We start from the raw sequence: 6,409 nt of genomic DNA on the forward strand, positions 1-6,409 counted from the left end.
TGTGACTTTAATAATCGGGTAACGTACTACTCTAAATTATATTTTAAGTGTATGGATTCGATTTTTTTTAATGATATGGAAGCGGAAATACCTGAGTTTTAAATCCGCCAAAGATTATATAGCATTTAAAGATCACAGTCTCTGTAAAATGCCACAAAAATTCCTTGTAAAATACCGTCAAAAAGATTGGACCGTCAACTGCAATAACCTGCAACACCACCGCCACTACGGTGGAGCAGTAGGCGGCGGAGGAGGTGGAGGAGGAGCAGGAGCAGTCGGCGGCGGAGGCGTACAACGGTGGAGCAGTAAGCGGCGGATGCGCACAGCGGGGGAGCAGGCGGCGTCGCACGGAAGGCATGCCTCCAGACCCTAGAAATTCTTCCACCTCCTCCATCCGTTTTTCCTACCTTTGGTCGACAGCTCGCTCCTCCTCCCAGATCTTCCGATGTTCCTCTCCTTTTTGCGTCAATGCTGTGAGGATCTCTCTCTGTGAGCCGGATCGTTCCAGTGGGTGCGGCGTTCCGATAGATTTTGTTTTCTCTTTGTACCCGTGGCTCTAGCATTCTTGGTTCTGGAACTCTGCATTGCAACTTAATTGAAGAAGCAATTTGCGTACCTATGTGCCAAAATATTTTCTACTTCCCAACTGTCATCCAAGGTCCAGAATTAGAGGCATTTACCTGTGTGTTATTATAAAAGTTTGTAATTATCCATAAGACATTAAAAAGTTTGAGCGGTTATAAGTGTCATTGATCGGAACTTTTTTACCCTCGATGCCATTCCCGCCATATTATGTTGTTTTTCAACGGTTTGACCATACTGGCATGTGGGTCCGGCTAGTTAAAATGTCCGGAATGCCCCCATCTTATTTCTAGCCGGCACCCCTATCCTCTGGCCTTCATCGGGAGCGGCAGCTGCAGAGCCCGGCGGCTCCTCTGCAGCGGGCGGCGGGCAGCCGAGTCGCATAGGGCGGTGCGGGCGCGTGGCTTCAAGGTCGTCTTCTTCCATGGCTTTACCGGACAGCAGCTCCCGCGTCGACACCGGCTCCCATGACCACACCGTACCTCGCCGCGGGGAAGCGCCCGCGCCTGCGTCGTCCTCAGCTCCGATGCCGTGCTCTGCTCGGGCTCCTTTTCGTAGAACGCCTTTACCGTGGTGCCGCAGGACCTCCGTGGCCACGCCCGTGCCTTTACCGAGAGGATCAGCCCTGGCGTCTGTGTCCGTGACGACAGCACCTAGCGCACGCGCGGAAGCGGCTTCATGGTGCAGTCGTAGTAGTTCTGTGGGCGCTCCCGGTGGGACGTGCGACTCCTCGGTGACGATTCGTCGTGGACACCCTTCCCTGCCCTCATCGTCAGTCTCCGCCGCCGGCGTCGTCATCGAGTAGGCGCCTGTCCAAGGCTTGTATTGCGTTTCGTCGGGGTGGTGATGCACTGATGCTGGAGTCGCTGACGGGGCGACGCGCCATCTTCAAGGATGCGGAGAGCGGGAGCCCCACGGCCGCTTCTGCACGCTGCGCCGCTTCGGCTGCTTCACCGCCACGGCGCACACATGCCGCTGATGGTGCTGTTTTCGGCCAGCGACTTCGATCTCGGCGCCATATGGATGCTGGTTTCACGTACTCGACACTCGCAGCGGGCACCTCCGGCGCGGTGCCGGTCGGTGCCCCTTCTCGCCGGCCTGTGCAACGCTAGCTACCCTCCAGATGTGGCTTTGGTCGTCGCAGACTCGGCTCCTTTTTGTCACATAACGGGACGCGTTCGATGATCTATGGACACTTCGGGTGTTATGGGCGAAGGAGCAGTTGCATTTTTTTTTGAATTTAAGGAGCTGTTGCATTGATGATGAAGAAGTCGACGAACGCGTCATCTCTACGGCCGGCCGACCGGCTTGCACAGGTGCACGTACGCCTTCGTGGTGACTAAAGAAGCTTACTGCTGCTACTTGCATATACGTGTACATACTTCTATTAGCTTGTTGCATACCTATATATACGTACATGATACACACATGCAACTTGCTAGCCTGTTTCTCCTGGCACACCTCGCGTACGTAGGTGATTAGTTCATGCATCCTGCCTCTTTTCTTTATAGGACAAATACGTGAATGCTTATACATTCTGGTTACTAGCTAGCTTCTTGTATTGTTAGTCTGTGATCAACAACGTCCGCAGATAAATATAGACGACGCCATGTATAGCGGCCGCCTGTCTGGTGGGCTCTCTTTCTTAAATGAATTTGAGCTCCATTACGTATTTTGAGAAATATAATAATATATATGCTTCGTACATGCAATGCAAGTTCCTGCTAACACTATATAAGTAAACACTAAAAAAGATTATTGTGATGTATTTTGTCCCTTAGCTATAATTTTTTTGTTGTGATGTCTTATGCTAAAGTTCTATGCATTTTTCATTTTTTATCAGGTAGTACAAGTACTCGTTTTCAGGGATGATGGGCACAACGCTCCTCGTTCAACCGAACGCTCTCCTGCTCCATCCTCAATTTGGCGCCAAAACACTCATCCAGCGAGTGGCACAGGAGAAAAATGAAATTTCAGCTCGCTTCTCTAGTCTGAGGGTATTTAAGTCTTTTCGTAGCTCAGTTCGACACCGTTAGCATCCAATGTGGACGGAATGGCGTGGAGGGCAAAAAAAAAGTTTCGACCAATAGCACCTGTGACCGCTCAAACTTTTTAATGGCTTGTGGGTAATTACAAACTTTTATAATGGCACACAGATAAAAACCTCCCAGAATTAAGAGGCGACTGCAAGCGGTTTTAAACCACAGACATAATAAACCTGTACAGAGTAGTGTGTTTGATTCCAATAGCTTTTTTGGTTTGTTTTCTTTTTCGTGTGGCTCTAGCGTTCTTGCTAAGTTCTGAAATTTTGCATGCATCTTCCCTAAAGGAACTTAATTAGGAAGAACCAACTAATTAGCAATGAGCCATTAAATGACGTGTCATTCTGTTGTGCATTGTTAATGTGCTTGCCTGTAATTGTAAAATAGAATTTCCTGGTTAGTAGAGTCATCAAAATTTAGCTATGCATATGGAGCAATATAGAGGGCAATTATCAGATATATCTTTTTGTCTATATTATAGACTAGCAATTCTGTGTATAGGACAAGGAAATATTGTTAGTTACTTATAAAGGATCGGCAGCTTTGTTCTTGTCTAACATTAGTCCCTCCCAAACACTTGGACTTAAATTTTCTTGTCCAATACATCATCCAAGGGTAGGAGTGATACATCCAGTGGCCAAACACTTTCTTAGACACCTCCATATCCTAGAGGATTTGGATATATATGATCTAGGATTTAGTTTCTGGTGCCCTACCAAGTTGCCCCTGAGAGAAGCATGTTTCTTCCCATGGGCCACGGCCCACCACTGAAAGCCACCCTGCAATAGCATTTTTGTTACAAGATTAGAACATATTGTGAAGAAAAAGGAAAATGAGTAGACAAGTACCGAACTTATCAGGGCCTTCCAGCTTCTGTCCCCAGCTCTCTTCAACAGATTCATCCCTATCCTTGGATCTGGAATCTGGATGATCCACTAGTGGCACCTTCGCATGTCCTCGCTGTCATGCGCCTTCATCAGTTCGTGCCGAACTGTTCGAGATCAACATAGCCAGCTGGCAAACCTAGGTTTTTGCACTATTCGTTTATGATCTGGTCTCAGTTATAAATTCTTAGATTGAGGTTACGGTTCTGCTTCCGGTGTGCTAATATATCGGTTGATTCTTGCTGCTGTGCTTTTCTCTTTGTGGGTAACTTCATCTATATTTCTTTGGTGCCCTGGATTGTCATCTTCAAAGAAAAAAAAAATGCAACTGGGGATGAAAAGCACACATTTGATGACTTATAGGAATGCCATCCAGGGATGGTCTACTTAATTGATATAAAGCAAGGCAAAATAAACGAATGAACAAATGTATTTTTTTTAATCTTTTGTCTTTGTGTTAGAACTTAGCTAGTGGTTCCTTGGAATTGTACCTCTGTTGACTATTGACTGGTGCACGTAGTGACTTCCATATCTTCAGATGGTGTCTTGTTATTGTTATGACGACAATCGAAGTTGTTGTTTCTTTTGTTTCGTCACCTTGCACCTTCAATTTCATCAATGTTTTGACGTTTTCGGATATTTGTTGTAGCTTCAGTGTTAGTCAAGTTCATAGGTTCGTTTTGTTTAAGTGATTAACTGTACTTAACTTTTGTTCTTGCCTAGTTACCTTTGGACTCTCCATAATGATGTTCTGCTTTTCATATATACGCATGCAGCTGTGTGTAGTCAGTTTTATTTATAACTATCTCCAAAAAAGTCCTTCTAAACATATCAAGGAATAAGTTTCACCAATTTGCCGAGTTGCTTTTGCAATGCTTTTACGACCACAATGACTACTAATGGTGACTCGCTATTACAATTTTATTCTCTGTGATCAGGGTTGGAAAGATGACAGATAATCTAACAGGTGATTGCTCAACAAGCTCAAAGAAAAGGAAGAAAGCTTGCAAAAGTAGAGGAGAGACAAGTGAGTAATTGGTTTGAATTTCTTGACATACTTACTTACACATCTTTGTTATAACAATCACAATAATATTGTGCAATGCTTCCTTATCTAGGAAAATTGCACGTGGATAACATTTTTGAAGAGGAGTTTGGCAGCTTGAAGAGCTCTGGTCAAGGAGCATGGAGTGAACTGAGTAAAGTAGTAGTGTCAAACTTATCTGAAAGTGTTGTCTCGCTGGCTTCATTCGATGGTGATTATGCACGTTGGCTTTTAAAGTTTGTATCAAGCCATCACTCTTAATGATGGAAATCATGACTTTGTGCAGGCGATATGATGCATTCTGCATGCACAGGCATAGTTATCAAAACTGATTTATTTGGCACAAGTTACCTGACTTCAGATAGCCTGGTTAGATCTTTTGATGATGAAAGCAAGATCATGCCATTTGTGTCTGTAAGTTCTGCTATGTTATCTCATCTCTATCACTTGCTTATGTTGCGATATGACTATTAATTTGTAAACCTTTTTCTTGATTTATTATTACAGATTGAAGTACACCTTCCAAAAAAAACAAGTTGCCCAGCCATGCCACAACTATGGCAGGTTGGGGATACATATAGGATAGCTTACTTGAGCCTTAAGAAAGCTACAACATATTCTAGAGATGCTAAAGTAGATGCTAGGGATAAAGATAAGGGCTGACACAACCACCAACTACTCTAGATAATTATCTTAAGTAGATAAGGACAAGACTTATAGCTGTCATTCTCCCCCTAAGTCTTGTGTGGCGTCTTCTGGGGAATTTGAACCATCCCAATCCTGGCGCGAAGCTCCTGGAAGTTGACCCGCCCAAGGGACTTGGTGAGAAGGTCGGCGAGCTGATCCTGGGTGTTGATGTAGCCGGCCTTGATGCTCCCCTTATCCAAGCAGCTCCTAATGAAGTGGTACTTGATTCGGATATGCTTGCTGCGCTCATGGAAGATGGGGTTCTTCGCCAAGGCCAAGGCAGATTTGCTGTCCACCCTGAGCCACCGCTTCTGCGTCTCTGTCCAGGAGATCGCCTAGCAGCCGAGCCAACTAGAGAGCTTGAGTCGAAGCGTTTGTGGCAGCGATGTACTACGCCTCACAACTAGACAGAGCCACCACTTGTTGCTTGACCGACTGCCAGCTGATTAGACACTTGCCGAGGAAGAATAGCGTCCCGCTGGTGCTCTTGCTTGTGTCGATGTCGCCGGCGAGGTCACTGTCGTTGTACACGATGAAGTGCTCCGCACCGGGACACCTCGGGTAGTGCAAGCCGTAGTCGGAAGTGCCTGTGACGTAGCAGAGGATTCTCTTGATGGCATGCTCGTGCTCCGTCGTCGGTCGCTGCATGAACCGACTAACGTAGCCAACGACGAACGTCAGGTTCGATCGTCTATGGATGAGGTAGCGAAGGCTGCCCACAATGTGCAGGTACCGCGTGGCGTCGACCTCCTTCGTCGTGCTGTCGTGGCTCAGCTTCAGCCTCTTCTCCATGGGAGTGTGTGCTAGGTTGTAGCCGGTGAGCCTGCCCAACTCGACGATGCGCTTGGCGTAGACGGTCTGGCGAAGGGAGATGTTGGAGCTATCCTGGTGGACCTCGATCCCCAGGTAGAAGGAGAGAAGGCCCAGGTCGCTCATCTGGAAGGTCGTCTTCATCTCCTCCTTGAATGACTCCACCTCAGCCTCTTTGGTCCCGGTGATTACCAAATCGTCGACGTAGACGCCTACCAATAGGGCATTGCCTCCCTTGCCCCACCGGTAGACTGCAGCCTCGTGAGGACTTTGCTGGAACCCCATTTGCTTGAGTGGAGTCCAGCTTGGCATTCCAAGCTTGGGGTGCCTGCCGCAAGCCGTAGAGGGCCTTGCGTAGG

Source organism: Miscanthus floridulus, chromosome 1 (assembly GCF_019320115.1).
Source record: "Miscanthus floridulus cultivar M001 chromosome 1, ASM1932011v1, whole genome shotgun sequence".
NCBI lineage: Eukaryota > Viridiplantae > Streptophyta > Magnoliopsida > Poales > Poaceae > Miscanthus > Miscanthus floridulus.